The sequence below is a fragment of the Myotis daubentonii genome, chromosome 4 (genome assembly GCF_963259705.1).
Source record: "Myotis daubentonii chromosome 4, mMyoDau2.1, whole genome shotgun sequence".
Taxonomy (NCBI): domain Eukaryota; kingdom Metazoa; phylum Chordata; class Mammalia; order Chiroptera; family Vespertilionidae; genus Myotis; species Myotis daubentonii.
The window spans coordinates 49,633,359-49,650,134 of NC_081843.1; the positions used below are offsets into that span (position 1 = coordinate 49,633,359).

The 16,776-nt window shown below is 46.3% G+C and overlaps 1 protein-coding gene across 3 annotated transcripts in view; it reads left to right on the forward strand.

Annotated features, from left to right (window-relative positions):
* The window catches only part of LOC132233355 (colorectal mutant cancer protein), a 238,117-nt gene that overhangs the window by 93,745 nt on the left and 127,596 nt on the right, over positions 1–16,776 (forward strand). The window contains exon 1 of one of the 3 annotated variants that reach the window (XM_059693893.1): positions 5,861–6,120. The exons of the other annotated variants lie outside the window; for them this stretch is intronic. The gene's annotated coding sequence lies outside the window, so the exon portion shown is untranslated. Of the gene's footprint in view, positions 1–5,860; positions 6,121–16,776 lie in introns of those variants that run through there. 3 annotated transcript variants of the gene reach the window in all.

The window sequence follows — 16,776 nt, forward strand, 5'->3', positions numbered from 1 at the left end:
TATACATTGTACCTAAAAAAATAAGAATCCTGTTTTGCATCATCATGGATGTTGTTATAATCCATGTCCACATTATCTTTAAAAATCAATGACCTTTACCTAGAGGAAGTGAGGAAAATACCTCCATTGGGTCTCAGGACTGTCCTCAGAAAGTTTAGGATGTTTTCCTGGTGTGACTTGTTCCTGTGTAAATTAGCAGATGGGGGGGGGGGGGGGGAAGGTCAGCCTTGGCAAGCTGTAGAGCTGCCAGTTTCTATTCTATTTGTCATTTTCTTCAGGAAGTCCCCAAACATGGGGGAATAATTATCTCAGCCATTTGGGGCCCAACAGGTTCCCACCACTCACCATTCCCCTGGAGCCGGCTGAGACTTCGTTCTGTGGCTGGTGACATGCAGTGCCTGCTGGTGCCGCTGCACTCCCCCCTCTAACACAAGGTTACTCCTTGTAGATCATGCATTCTCTCAACAATCTGAAAGCTGCAAGCCTTCCTCCCAGGGAAAACACACACCTGCTCACTTCTGTGTCCAGTTGCAGGGGTTTGAGCATGTCCTAATCAAGGTGCACGAAGCCCAGGTTAAGTTACCCCTCGCATTCACCATACCCACCTTGCTTTGAAACTTGGCGATTTATGTTTACAGCCGGTATCATGGATTGCATGAGAAGGGCCTTACTCCTGTTCTGTAGGTCTTGTGGTTCCATTCATTAGTTACTTTTGGACCACCGGTGCATAGCATTGGGTTAACTGGTCCTTGGTTTCTATCACACTCATGGCCAGTCCACGCAGGGCCCTCTCCCATCCATCTTATCTCTGCAAAACAACACCTGCGAGCCCACCCCCAACACAAAAACTAGAATGTGACAGCATTTATCTAGCCTGTGTGGTCCTACTTACCCGACCCAGTGTAATCACTTTCTGAATCTTGTGTAAATTGTTTTCTTGCTTATTTAAGAAATAGTTTTGTCATGTCTATACATTTCTAAAAGGCTAGCCAGGATATGGTGGAGTTCCTAAGTCCTCTCTAGACATACGTAAGCTCTCCATGGTTCATTTGTGTTAAAATACCTGAGCCCTTCTTGGGCGCTAGGTGCTCGGGTGACAGATAAAATGACAGCCCCTCTGTCACAAAGCTGGTGGGGAAGATGCTAAAACCTTTCAACCTGGAGTAATTACACCAGCAAAGCCGTGAATACTGAAAGTCGAACCACGTTATAGGGGTGATGTGATTTCCATACACGGTAGTGACCTGTTTCGTGCGGGACTTATGAGTGCATGCACTTTCCTTTTGTCTGAATTAGTGCTGGCTCGTGGCCGGTCCTTCCGCCCTTTCACATAGGCACATTTCCGCCAGCTCCCACTCAGCCCTGTGGAGACGCTCAGAACTTGGTGGCACATCTTTACTTTTCTCCTCAGGTAACTTGCCTTCACTCTCCCTCAGCCTAGGCTCAGAGAAGGCAGCACAGCACACTGCGAGGAGCCCGGGTCTTGATGTCTGTGGCCTGGGGTTCAAGTTCTGGCTTCACAGTTGCTCTGTGACCTTGAGCAGATTACTCAATGCCCTTCTTCCTCTTCCTCATTTGTAAAGTGATGCTAGCAGTGCTCCCTCATAAAGTTGCTATGAGCATGGAATGAAATAAATGTGCTTTACTTCATTTAGCTCTTAAAGAAATAAAGTACTGTAGTGCATATTACATCGCGAGTTCTCACTATCCGATGCCATCGCTAATGGTTTTGGCCTCCATGGCCCAGGAAATAGTAAGAGGTGAAAATAAAGGAGACAGGCTCTGTCCCGTTCTGTCTCAGGCGTCAGACCCCTGGTGGAGGTGTAATGAGAACCGCTTTTAATAAGAAAGAAGCTCCTGACAATGACCCATGGCCATGAGATGTGTCCATAACTAAGGATCAGGTTCCCTGAGGACAGAGCTGTCTTTTATTTTCAATGTTACATGCAGCACGGCACCCTTAATGAATAGTGGTAAAAAAATATATATATATAAAAATCAGTGGACGTTTTAGATCCCAGGCCCGAAACTCATAACTGGAACCCACAGACATGCTTCTTTTTGCCCATGCATTTTTAAAAAATTAACATTAGTAGGTAGCTCTCACACATCAAAATATTTCACTTAAAGATTTTTTTTTTACAAAATTATTTAGCAACATGGGGCCCACATTTCCCACCACCTGGCAGTGAATGCTGGAGTGGAGAAGCAGGTGCCCAGTGGTAAACTCTCCAGTTTAACATAGACCCCACCACCCCCTAATGCTCGCCTAGACCAGTGGCCGGCAAACTCGTTAGTCAACAGAGCCAAATATCAACAGTACAACGATTGAAATTTCTTTTGAGAGCCAAATTTTTTAAACTTAAACTATATAGGTAGGTACATTGTTATTAACTTAATTAGGATACTCCTAAGCTGGCCTTTGCTAAAAACGTCCTCAATTTGATTGAGGTACGTTCGCTGAGGTCGACCCCTTCCAGCTCTCCCATCCACACTCGTCTTGTATACTTGTTTCGTCTATCTCCTTTCCGAAAACCAACTTCTGTGCATGGGCCACGAAGTTTCAATCGCACTGTACATGCACGCCCGCACGTGGTATTTTGTGGAAGAGCCACACTCAAGGGGCCAAAGAGCCACATATGGCTCGCGAGCCGCGGTTTGCAGACCACTGGCCTAGACCACTTCCCTCATATCTCACCTGCCTGGCCTCCTGGACACTGGAGTTTGGGACTGCATCCCCTGTGGTATTAGAGCAGGGGTGGGCAAACTTTTTGACTCGAGGGCCACAATGGGTTCTTAAACTGGACCGGAGGGCCGGAACAAAAGCATGGATGGAGTGTTTGTGTGAACTAATATAAATTCAAAGTAAACATCATTACATAAAAGGGTACGGTCTTTTTTTTTTTTTTTTTCAGTTTTATTCATTTCAAACGGACTGGATCCGGCCAGCGGGCCGTAGTTTGCCCACGGCTGTATTATAGCCTGATTTGTCAAGAAGGAGGGTTACTCATCCAATTAGTGCTGCTTCTAAGACCTGGCGCTAGGTGCTGATGGCGGGCACGGGAGATGAAGAACAGGACTGATTCACGTCTATCACCAATGGGTATCTCACCAGGAGGAGAGCAGGTTCATGTGTGGGGATGACTGCGGTGAAAGAGAACATGTGCCAGGCTAATGGTGTAGAATTGAAAGGAGTGGCATCTGCTTCTGCCTGAGCTGCTTGCAGGGAGTCTCATGAATGAGACCCAGCTCTTTAAGGGTGATAGGATTTCAGTATCTGGAGGAGAAAGTGGCCTTCCCCCCAGAGGGAGTGACATATACAGCAAAAAGCACTGTGACTTGACCAGTTTGACCCGCACGTGGACGAGCAAAGGGAGTTGAAAAGAGAGGAGGAGCCAGGCAAGGGGCCTTTAAGGCCACACAGTGGCATTTGGGCCATAGGCAGTAGGGCTCTGGCAAAGACTTTTGAGAAGAATATTGTGATCAAAAGAGATTTTGGAAATAAAATATTTTTCAACTGTGTCAGCAAACATCCCAAAGGCAGAAATGACTCTTGACCTGTTTGTCTAGATCAGTGATGGTGAACCTTTTGAGCTTGGCCTGTCAGCATTTTGAAAAACCCTAACTTAACTCTGGTGCCGTGTCACATATAGAAATTTTTTGATCTTTGCAACCATAGTAAAACAAAGACTTATATTTTTGATATTTATTTTATATATTTAAATGCCATTTAACAAAGAAAAATCAACCAAAAAAATGAGTTCGCGTGTCACCCCTGACACGCGTGTCATAGGTTCGCCGTCACTGCTCTAGATGCACCCTGCACCCTGCTTTTTCTTGCAGCCCATTTCTGCTATGCATGCTCCGATGATGTCAGAAAAGTGCCTTCTCCTTCTCGGACCATGACCTCAGGCCCAGAGCCCATAGACGGGTGATAAATTTCACTTGCAATTGGAAGTGCATTAGAGGGGGTGCGGTAACACTTAGAAAGCTTAACCTGCCTGTCGTACAGAGATGGAAAACCTGTTGGCGGCAGCTCTAAATTGTCAGACTGATTTGGACGGTTGCTTGTGCTGGCTCCAACCAAGATTGCAAGTCTAATTCTCTAAGTGAGACCCGCTGGATCCTCATTGTTATGCTTGCTGCCCACCTGTGAGCACTGGCAGCGATGCTCTGCCTTCCTGGTGTTTGGTTCTGGGTGGGTGATGGTGAGAGGAATGCTAACCCTGACTTTGGGCACATTCTGCTGAGAGTGCTGCTGCTGGGTAATAATTGATGCCACTGTCCTCACATGCGACTGTGATCTACACTTGATCTTGGACGTGGCTTCCTTTGCTGTTCCCGTTAGTGAGCACTTTGACAGTCTAATTCACACTAGGCCCTTGGAAAGTCTGTGACACAATCACCGTCAGAAATAGGTGCTTCTTAGCTGGGATGACCTGGTTTCACTCAGAGTTGAACATCACTGCTCCCAGGGATGGAACCGCTGGCCTGGCCTTGACGTTGCCGCAGAAAACAGAGAAGAGAGCCCTGCCCCTGGAGCCACATGGGCACTCATTCCTTTGTCGGTCTGTGGCTATTCTAGAGATGGTTTATTTCGTTTGCTTTTTGCACTGCAGCTATATTCAGGTTCACAACGAATCCTCCAGAAATGACAGGAGATGAGGGAGTCAAGATTGCAGAAGTCTTCCTAGCGAGGAGAGTGGCATCAGGAGGCCTTTCAAAGTGGCTTTCTCTTCCATGGGTTAGTGCTGGACTTCTTTTCCCCATTCATTCAGCAGAAGCTCCTCAAGTGTGTTTTGTGTGCACTAAGAATCCTGCAAGGCTCTGGAGACGCCAGAGTGAGTGACAGATAAGTTAACATCATGCACTCCTGCTGGATTTCTGGATTTTCTTTGTGACAAATTCAAGACAGATTTATTCACTTGTCAAATATAACCATTTTTCTTTTTCCCCAACCATAATGCCAGAAATGTGACATTTATGTCACTTAATGGCCTTGAGTTTACAAAATGAGTCCTCTGAACACTGGTTAATTTTACCAAAGTGCTATTTTCTGCAACTTGCACCAAGTGGGCAGTCTGTGGTGCCTGCAAGCATGAGGTAGAACCCGCAGGTAGATAGATGATCCTCAGGGTGTGGGTAACTGAAACTAATAGGAATAGCCCACAAACATGCTTTCATAGAAGGATAACAAATATGACCTAAGTAGTGCTTTGGTTGATTATTTTTAGAAAAGAAACAAAGGAGGAATTCCTAGGTGGATAGCATTCACTAAAGTAAACCCCAGTTGGACTAGAAACCTAGGTGTACAAATTGACCCCATACACAGATGGACATGTACACGTGTGTGTGTGTGAGAGTGAATCCCAAACAAGCTATAAGTGGTTTCCTATGGAAAGTAGAATTTACTCTTCCTTTATGTATTTCTGTGTTGTTCGAATTTGTAACAATGAGTAAAATACACACAGATACATGCACATGTACACAAATACTAACCTGATTGGATATGGAAAGAATTCCTAGGCTCAAAATTAGTGAGAGAAATGACAAAAGAATTGAGCGATAAGATTTGACAGCAACTATGTTACTTTTATTGGAAAGAATTTAGACAACTTGGAGAAAATATTTCCAACAAATTCATGTTGCCACCCTCAAATAGTTTAATATATAGTAAGAGCATCTGGTAAGCTGAATCATGTCTGCCCCAAAACATAGCCAGGTCCTAATCCCTGGACTTTGTGAATATGTTACCTTTGCATGTGTCATTCAGTTAAGCACCTTGAGATGGAAATGTTACCCTGGATTACCAGATGGCCCCATCATTATCAGAAGGTTCTTTATAGGAGGGAAACAGGAAGATGAAAGTCAGAAGAAAGATGTCATAATGGAAGCAGAGGGTCAGAGTCTTCAGAGCAGCTTTGAAGAGCACGCTTGCTGGCCCTGAAGATGGAAGAAGGGGCCTCGGGCCAAGGAATGCTGGCAGCCACCCGGAGCTGGAAAAGGCAAGGAAATGGATTCTCCCCCAGAGCCTTGGAGGGAGCCGGGCCCTGCCGACACCTGGATTTTAGCCCAGTGAAACCATTTCAGATTCTGACCTCCAGAAAAGTAACATGATAAGTGAGTGTTGTTTTAACCCAGGAAGTGTATGGTAATTTATCCCAGCAGCCATAGGAAACCAACACAGAGCCTAAATGAATTAGACACATTGCACAGGCTTCCATGTTCAGACCAGGTGGGCTCTTTGCTGTATTGTCTCTCTTCTTCCTCAAAAACCTATGTGGAAGGTGGTGTGATTCTCAGTTTTGCAATAAGCAAAGTATAAGCTTAACTTGTTGAATTGTACATCACACCATTAGTCTCAGAGCTAGGATTTCTTTTTTTTTTTTTTTTACTTTTTTTTTTTCTTTTTTTTTTTATTGCTTAAACAGAGCTAGGATTTCATCTGGCCCCAAAACCCATGCATGTGTGTCTTGAACTTGTGAGTCCATGCAAAGGATACATGCTAAATTGTAGATAGTTTTGGGGTTATAAGTGATATCTTTTGCCTTTTTTCATAACATACAAATGTTCTAAAGAGAAAATATAATCTTATGTTCAGGAGAAGAGAACATTCTTTTTTTTTTTTTATTGCTTAAAGTATTACAAAGGGTATTACATATGTATCCATTTTATCCCCCCGCCCTAGACAGTCCCCTAGCCTCCCCTATCCCCCAGTGTCTTATGTCCATTGGTTATGCTTATATGCATGCATACAAGTCCTTTAGTTGATCTCTTACCCCCCTACCTCCTGCCCCCCAACCCTCCCCGGCCTTCCCGCTGCAGTTTGACAATCTGTTTGAGGCAGCTCTGCCTCTGTATCTATTATTGTTCAAAAGTTTATAATGGTCTCTATTGTCCATGAATGAGTGAGATCATGTGGTATTTTTCCTTTATTGACTGGCTTATTTCACTTAGCATAATGCTCTCCAGTTCCATCCATGACGTTGCAAATGGTAAGAGTTCCTTCCTTTTTACAGCAGCATAGTATTCCATCGTGTAGATGTACCACAGTTTTCTAATCCATTCATCTACTGATGGGCACTTAGGCTGTTTCCAGATCTTAGCTATGGTGAATTGTGCTGCTATGAACATAGGGGTGCATATATCCTTTCTGATTGGTGTTTCTGGTTTCTTGGGATATATTCCTAGAAGTGGGATCACAGGGTCAAATGGGAGTTCCATTTTCAGTTTTTTAAGGAAACTCCATACTGTCTTCCATAGTGGCTGCACCAGTCTGCATTCCCACCAGCAGTGCACAAGTGTTCCTTTTTCTCCACATCCTCTCCAGCACTTGTCGTTTGTTGATTTGTTGATGATAGCCAGTCTGACAGGTGTGAGATGGTACCTCATTGCTGTTTTGATTTGCATCTCTCGGATGATTAGTGACTTTGAGCATGTTTTCATATGTCTCTTGGCTTTCTGGATGTCCGAAGAGAACATTCTTGGTGAAAGACTAGGAACTTGCCTCTCATGGTCTATTGTCATTGACAACAAAGTCTCCCAGGGAATGTTCTTTCCGAATCAGAAGCGCTCTTCCCAGAGGTGGTTTCCACAGGGCGCCTTGATCTAATGTTTGGCCTTATGAGAACATCTCCTTTGGTTACTCTCAGGTGAGGGCACATGTTCCGGACTGGGTGGGAGGATGCCGAGGTGAAGGTGGGGCAGAGATGGCAGGGGGCCCAACATAATGTGGAAATGCACTGCTGGGGACTCATGACCCACCGGCAGGCTGCTCTTTTTAGTTGCTGTTCTGTATTCAGCTGTGTCACTTTAACTGTCACATGAAAAAGAAACAAAGTGGCCCCCTCCTCAGCCCCATGACCTTGCTCCCTTTCCGTTCACCTTCATGTGCACAGAGGTGTGGCTCAAGAAGTGCTGCCAGCAATAAGGAGGAAACCTCTGCCTGCCTCTCTGTGCGATCAGGGAAGCCCCTGGTTGTCATCCTCACTTCCCTCAGCACCCTTTTTCTCCCATCTGCCCGCTCTTCCTTGGCTCCAGGAGGGCGGCAACCTGGCTGTGGGTGCTCTCTGGATTCCAGGACTTCATGCTCCGGGCGGATTTCAGTACCCCACAGTGTGGTCTGGAAAACTTGACCAGGACCACCAATGCTCCCACATGGACCAGGGCCAGAAAGAGAGATGCTAAGAAAAGAGAGGGGATTCCCCGTTCCTCTGCAGGGATGGAGGAGAGGAGAGGTGCCGGGAGCCGGTCCATCCTTGCTGTTTCAAGGGACCTGGCATATATGGCATACGGTTCTTAATATGTTTGCTCACCTTCTTGGCACTGTGTTTTAACCAAGGTCACCTCTCTGAGAAAGGTTGAATCCCCAGGTAGGGATTTTCCCCTGAAGTTAGGGAGGGAATAAAACCCCTCAACTAAGTGCCAGGCGGGTAATTAATCACTTTAACTACAAACAATCATGCTTAAGCTGCATAATCTTTACTCCCTGGAATGGAGATAAGAAACGCCCTAACCTTTGTAATAGAGATTGATAGGATTGAATCAACTGGTATAAATACAGATGTAACAAGACAGAGAGAGACAGAACTTAGAACACAGAACTAAGAAGAGAGAACCTACAGACAGAACCTACACAGAACCTACAGACAGAAGAACTTCGCTGGAGAGAACATGGCAAAAGATCCTGGACTGAACCTGACTACAGAAATTGGCAAGAGAACCTGACTAGAACCTGGTGACTGAACCTGGCTGGAGAACCTGGACAGAACCTGGCTGGAGAACCTAGCGAGGGAACATGGCTACAGAACCTGGCTGGAGATCCTAAGCAGAACCTCTCTGGAGATCCAGACCAGAACTTGGCTGGAGATCCTGGCTAGGCTGCTGATCAACTGAATGCTGTCTCCGTGTCATTCCTTCATCGCCGACTCCATCCACACCTTTGGGGACCCCTGGACCTGCTGGGGTTGGACCCTGGCAGAGAGGGGCAGAAGCAAAAGCCTGGGGCTTGAAATGAGAGGTTTGGAGAGCTGACTGGGGAGATGAGTGGATTGAGAATGGGGCAAACACTTGCAAAGAATTCTCGAAACCCGAGATGCCTGAAGGACGAGTCAGAAGAATGTGTGGAAAGTGGCTGTGGAGGCTGATAGGGGCTGCCACCCTTCCCAACTCTGACGCTTGTCATGAGTGGAAGGGGGACACCAGGAGCATGGACAGGGAGACAGCCTCCACCTTCTGCTCCGTGACATTTGGGAGCTCAGTGCAGTGTGATGGGTAATGCCAGAAGGAGGTGATTGCAATTTTGGCATTTGAGGATTTCTGCTCTTTTAAAACTCTGTCAATACAATCCGGAGAGACCCAGCTGTCCGGATCGCACCTGCTGTGTGCAGGCGCGGAGCACTGGCCTCCGCTCCGTCTCCCTCGCCCATGTTGGGGACTTCCTTTTGGCCCTAAGGATGTCTGTATGCGATGGGGCTTGTTTTCCAGAGTGTTTTCATGCTGGAATTTGAGGGACAATTTACTGTTTTCTTTGCCTCTCAGAATGAGGTAGGCCCCAGAGAAAGGAACCGGTGTTTTCACTCTTGCCCCCGCCCAGGGTTCCTCGGAACAGCCTTTTTGCATCTCTAGATGCTTAGTTCTCGAACCATTGGGATCTAGCTGTATTACTGTCCCAGCTTCTGCCTTCCGCCCCACCCCACCCTAAGTTTTGTGGTTTTATCTGTTTGTTTAGTTTTATCACCTGAAGGGAGAGCTGACACTGACAAGCTTGACACAGTTTTGCTGTGATTCATGAACAGATTTCCTGCCTGGATTGGGGACTTTTCTTTATTTTGATCCAGAGCCACTTCTTTTCTGTTTTCCAAGCTCCTCCTTTCCTCGTAGAGTATATACTTAAAGTTTTCGAGATTTTTGGAGAATTTTTATAGTCTTCCATTTTCACCCGACTTTGCCCTTGCCAGGTTGGTCAGAGAGCCTGGATTTGGAAATGGAATACCTGTCACCCTTGTGTTTTCATCATCCTTTCCGGTAGCCTCATAGCTCCATTTGGAAATGGAGACCAGGTGGCTTCTCGTCTGCTTCACGATTAGATGGCCTAGTGAATGCGAGTGGAAGGTGACTGCTTCTCTTGAGTCTTGTCAGCTGACTCGTAAATGGTTGGGTTAGATCACTTTACAACAATAGTTTGGCTAAGATTGTTACAGCAGCTGTCTAGGCAGGAAATATGTAGACCTCATAGGCACTTTAACACCTGAATGATGCTAACAGAGACTCTGGGAAGAGGTGTGGTCGGCTGCAGGAGGCTAGGCTGGGCAGACAGGCTGTCCTTAGACCAGGATCTTGGTAAGCTAACCCGCAGCAGAGAAGGGAACTTGGCTGGTGGTGGTGGTGGTTATAGGGCTGCCTCTTTATGGGTGACTGTTTAATTAAGATTGTGGCTAATAAAAAGTAAGTGGCTAGTGTTTACTAGTTAAATTTCATAGTACTCATTTGTGTCCTTGATCACAAAGTACTTCTCTTTTCAAAGCTTAAACCATGATTCCATCAGACCCTGATCACACCCCCAGCATTGGAGCCTCCTGTTTGCTCAGTTGATTTGCGTTCACTTTGATTTATCCTGTCTGTTGTGCAACATGGCTATAAAGGGATATGTAAGGCAGTCCAGCATAGTGATGGATAGACTGTGGGGCTTGGAGGCATTTGAGGCCTGGCTCTGCTTTAGCAAGTCTGAGTGATCCATCCAGTCAACAACTCAGGTTTGCCACTTGTATGATGATGATGATGATGATGACGATGATGACAGCGATGATAACCAACATTACTGAGCACTTGCTAAGTGCCAGGCATATTTTATTAGGTGCTTTAAGTACACTATTTTATTTAATCATCATAACGCCTCTGAAGAAGATGCTATTTTTATCTCCACTATTTTATATACAAGAGAACCTAAGTTTAGTGGAGCCAGGGGTCTTTACCAGTGTTACATGAACAGCAGATGGCAGGTGCAGGGTTCAGAGCCAGGATTCTGACTCAAAAGTTCACATTCCTCATCACACTGAAATATTAGTGAAAATAAATGTTAAAGGAAGATTTTCACACCTAACCATTTATCAAAAATTAAATTTTAGCCCTAACCGGTTTGGCTCAGTGGATAGAGCATCAGCCTGCGGACTCAGGGTTCCCAGGTTCGATTCCTGTCAAGGGCATGTACCTTGGTTGCAGGCACATCCCCACTAGGGAGTGTGCAGGAGGCAGCTGATCGATGTTTCTCTCTCATCGATGTTTCTAACTCTCTATCCCTCTCCCTTCCACTCTGTAAAAAATCAATAAAATATATTTCTTAAAAATTAAATTTAACTGCACAGTTTGTTTGAGGATGAGAAGCAATAGCCACTCTGATACAACGCTGGTAAGAGGGGACTATGGTGAATTTATCATGGAAAACAGGACACCCAGAAACAACCACAGCCTTACATGTAATGTGGACGAGCCGGCTCTGATAGAAGCTACACCTGTCATTTCAATTCCCATCTGAGGTCCCCCACCTCCTTCACTCATGATGCACTGCCCCTTTCCATCCCCTTTTCAACACCCCAGGAGTAAGAGCAGCTCGTTTATGGTTTGCTTTACTAGCTCCTACTTTCCCATCCCTGGAATGATAATGGAATCACACTCCAGCAGGGCCACACACCACATTTGGTTAGTCTTTGTCCCTCGCTCGGTGTGCTCCGAGTGTGCACTGGAACAGCAGGGAGCCTGGCTTGTGATGCAGCGCACATCTGTGATAACCTCGTTGAGAAAGAGTCCGTTTGGCTTTTCTGTTTGGGTCATGGCTGCGCATGTTTGCTTTTGTCGGTGTGTTTAATGACAACATTCTCTACTAGACCAAATGGCACTTAGGGGTTGCTGGGAGTTGCCAAGTGTATTTTACCATACGAGTGGTGAGGCCTGACTCTAAATGATGCTAACACTGAAATGGTACAGTAAAATGAATACAGAAGACAAGTGGGACTAGGCTGTTGGCTATGGGCCTGGGTGGGTGAGTGGGTGGGTATTTACTTAATCTATGTTTAGGAATAGGCATACTCTCAGTGTCTTGTTGGGTCCTCAGAGATCCTTCCTCTGGGGTCAGGTGGCACTGTTTCTGGGGAAAGCTGGGAGCTTCTCAAGCCAGTCCCATCTCCCTCCCTGAGCGAATGGGACATCTATGCTACATAGACAGCAGTCTAGCTGCATTATTAGAAGTGGACCTGCCCTGAGGATGCTCCCATCATTTCAAAGGCTCCCTTGTCTAAGCCACTAAGTACCTTGGGGTCTTCTGATCCTCACAACAACCCAGTCCATCGAGGGTGCTCTCACCCAGTGTCATAAAAAGAAAGTGAGTAAACTTGTTCGTGACCACAGAGCCAATGAGGAACAGTGCAAGTCCCAGTGCGCCTGGGCCCAGAGCCCATGCTTTTAACCACCTCATTAATGCGTGCCCTGTTGTCTTGTGAATAGCATTGTTGTGAGACTTAAATGGAGTGTTGTAAGTACAGGCAGACTGAACAACACACACCGAAGCTTTCCATATTCAAGGTATTACCAAGGTGGGGTTTTGTTTCAGTTTTTGTTTTGCTCTTTGTTTTTTAAAATATGAGAACACAGAAGGAAGCAATCTAATTTTGGCAAGGAGAGCTTGGGGTCAGCTCCTAGGAGGAGGTAATATTGAGAGAGACCTTGAAAGCAGGGACAGAAGGGTGTGGCGTTAATACATTCAGGGATGGTGTGGCCAAATGGACTGTGTGGAGAGTAGAAGCAAGTCTGGTAGTGAGGGAACAGGTGAGGAATGGAGGGGAAACGACACGAGGTGAACAAGTTTCGATGCCCTTGAAATGGTTGGTTGGGGCCAGATGTTGAGGAGCCTCAAAGTAGCCTACATCCCATAGGCACTTTCAAACACTCCCTTAACGCAGGGATTCTCAGCGTCTGCTCTTTTGGACAGGTAGTTCTTTGTCCTGTGTATTGTAAGTGTTTAGCAGCATCCCTAGCCTCTACCCACTCCCCGCTCCTCCCATTTCGAAAACCAGAAGTCTCTCCAGACTGCCAGATGTTCCCCTGGGAACAGAGTTGCTCCAGGTTGAGAACCACTGCCCTAAAGTAGGGCAAGATGAGAAACTGCAGAACAATGCAGTGGGCTAGGAGGTTGATCTGGTTCTGTTTTTTTCGTGATCTTAACATAGAGGGTGATGGCAAAGGCGGGAAAGTTGCCCTCACTTCTAGTTCCTTGTCCTCGTGCCTGCTGCAGGCCCAGGCTGTCAGGGTTTGGGTTGTTTAAAGAAATCTGAAAACGTTTTCATGTTAAATCTATTCCTATTTAAAACAGCTCCAATGAAGGATGTAGTACAAACCAAACACGATGCATCTGTATGATTCCACCTACCCCCAGTCACACACATTGTGGCTTTACGTGCCTCCTGGCACGCAATCTGTCACCTACACTCTGGGTTCCCCTCGTTTGAGAAGCGGGGCCTCCAAGCCGGGGATCCCATGCAGATGTGGCCGTATCCCTGGTAAGCTTGAGCCAATCAATTGCAGTGCAAGTGTGGGTGCTCCCCTGGGAATCCCTGGGATCCCTTCCCTGGTTCAGCAGCAGCCGCTTCATTCAATCCTACTTATTGCATTTATTCATTCCTCACATATACCCTCCAATTTAAAAAAAAAAAAAAAAAAAGACCTCTTTCTCATAGTTCCTGTTTTCAAATCTCAGGGCCCTGGTGCCTCTCACCTGGGTGCACACTTACTTGCTCGTCCTTCTCAAAACAAGGATTCCGGAAATGAACCAATCTGACCGGGGCAGGGTGGGGAGGAATGGCTGCTCCTTCCTTCCCCACACAGCCTCGGTTGCTGTGCTCCAAGACTGCGGAGCCCTGGGGCAGCCACAGGCCTGCTTAGTGCACCATGAACTCAGCGCGAACTAGAATCCCTAAATCTCTTTCACACAGCCTGCTACCAAGTCGTATTTCTCCCCTGCATGTGTAATAAATTATTGTAGCGTGCTTGCGAGTGGTAATGACTCAAGAGTAACCGGAGCTTGTCTGTCCCTCTCAGTGGTCCTAGACTGCTGCTGAGTTTTGAAATATGTTTGTTTAAAAAAATAATTATTGTCTTTCTTACCTCTCTGTCAGCTGTCAGTTCTTGCTGCTCTCCGTGGAGCTGTCTCTAGCCTTTTAATTTGCTGCTTCTAATCTTTCGCGAGTTGGGAAATTGTGTGTCCCGGACTTTTAGAATCATGTAACCAGGATCTTTAGAATTTCAAACGAGAGAGACAGTCTCTGCAGGTAGACCCTTCTTGTGGGTCAGGTGTGTGAGCACAGGTTGGGCGTTGGTGTCTTCTTCACTGGTCAGAGCCATTTATTTATTTCCTCGCAGTTTTCAGGTCTGTAGAGGAATGTCTTCTTCTAGGACTTGTAAGATTTGACTGCACGGAGTGGCTCTGTTGCCATTCATACAGGCACCCCCACCCCCTCACCCTCTCTGTCCCCTGATTGCCCAGAGAGTTGGGGCCTCATCTTGGAGACACCTTAGACAATCAGAATCCAAACTTGGAGGAACTCAATTCCTTTTACCCACTCTCTCCTCTTAAAGGTGAAGTTTCAATCATTGTAGGAAGGCTGTTTACACATGGAATGGTTAACAGCCTTCTGTGGTCTAACATTTATTCCACGTTTTAGACCAGTGTTAGCATAATAGTTTGTACGTCATAATCATATTTCTCCCGGGGTGCTTTTGCAGCTCTTCTCTCTTGGCCTTTCAGTGAAAAAATTGAGGAAATGAGATTTGGATTTGGGGATGGGTAGAGATTCTCAGAGTGACTTTTTTCTTTTTTTCTCTCACTACCATGCATGTCAGTGAGTCCTTTATGTAAAGGTTTTCTGCCTGTCTGTTTCAGAGCATAATGTGCAGTTGAAGCTGTCAGCTGTCTAGTATGCCTGATCTGTCAGTGAAATCTAAAGGTTTTACACTGAAATCGTGTGTTCTGCAGTTGCGGACTTATTCATCTGACTTATGTCCATTTCTTTTTATATATTTTTAATAAAAGTAAGCTTGGTTGACCTTTGTTCCCATAGGATTATAGAAACTGAACTGCCATAGTTCCAGGAAAGCCACGTGCTGTTCCACAAATTAGCAAAATAAGACTTTACAAGTCAGTTTTATTTTCCTTCCAACATCTTTCTAACCAGCCCAAACAAAAAACTTCAGCTATGCCTGGTAATTAAGGAAAATGAGTTACGCTGGTGGGAGGGTGGGTGGCAGGGATCAGAGGCTGATGGTGTGGCTCTTTTAGACTATCTTAACTAGAAACAGAGCTTTGGGATAAGGACCTGAACTATGCCATCATATCCTGCCAAAGCATAATATTATCCAAATTCATCTCAACAAATACATGGGAAAGAAATCTTGAAAGAGCAAACTTTGACCTAGAGAAATGACAGGTTTTTTGAAGATCGCTAAAAATTAAATGCTACCGCCTCCTCTGATGAGCTTTGGAGGCGGTACTCACCAGCTTTGTGACTGGAGACTTACCCTAACCTCTGTGGGCTTCAGTTTGCACAGCTGAAAAACCCAGTTGGGAATTCGGAAGGTCTGAGGGAGGGAGAGAAGAGCGACAGAGGAGGGAGCGGAAGGGGCTCAGTGGAAGCTAGTTCTTTCCCCTCTCCCTCCCGTCTCCCGGAGTCTTTTTCCAGACAGAACATAAGAGAATTCTGAAATCATTCCTCACCGGTTTCCAGATAGTTCACACCCTCTGGCCGGCCCAGCTTGCCCGTGGTGCGCTGGGGCTGTGGTCTTTCCATCCGCACACTTCTCCGGGTGCCAGGCCAGCTCTGGCTCCAGCCCTTCTCAGTGCTGGGAGCAGTGACCCTGAGTGCAGCTGAGGCTGGAGTGTCGCTGGGGGAAGCTAATGCAGCGCCCCCTCCAGGCCTATTTGGCGCGGAGACCCTTGGGTGAAGACAGTTCCCACCTGAGGATGGAGAGGTTGCTCTGTGATCATAATGTTTCAATCAAGGGTCATAACTCTACACTCTTCTTTTTTAAGGAGAAAGGAAAGCATATTTTAAAGAGTGACTTTACAGGTTTTCTCCAACCTGTTACCTAAAAGAAAAGATAGATTTGAAAAGAGTCATATATTAGAAACAGTGAAATTTAGAGAAACGCTATAAAAGAAAAATCCATTTTTCTGACTAGCCCCTCCCCCCAACACACACTACTTAAACTTTTCACACCTCTCTTCAGTTGAACACAGCCTTTCTCTCGGGAGTGTAAGGGACCTGCAGGGGACCTGCTTTGGCTACTAGAGCAGCCACTAGCCTTTTAGGCCAGTGACAGTAGGAGCAGAGGGGTGGTGAGCCATCAGAGCCCAGCGTCGGGGCTGTCTTCTGGCAGCGGTGCACCTAGTGTACGCCACATCATGCTGTGACATAACCTGTTCTGTCCACCTGGACCCCTTCCCCTCATCTCTTAGCCTCTCTGCCTGTTGAAATTCTACCTCTAGGCTTAGCCCAAATGCCCCCTCTCCGATAAAATCTTCCTAAGTCACTCAGGAAGGTGGGACCTGCCTGGAGCTCTCCTGTGCTCTCAGGCCACATGATTGGGGCTGGCACTGTGGGCCTTCTCAAGCTTCCCGTAACAGCACAGTTACTGGGCGAACACCTTTCTGTTATCTACCTTGTCAACTCCTCATTGTATAAACACACCAGGGGTGCCAACTGTGTGCCAGGCATTGTCCTAGGAACTGGA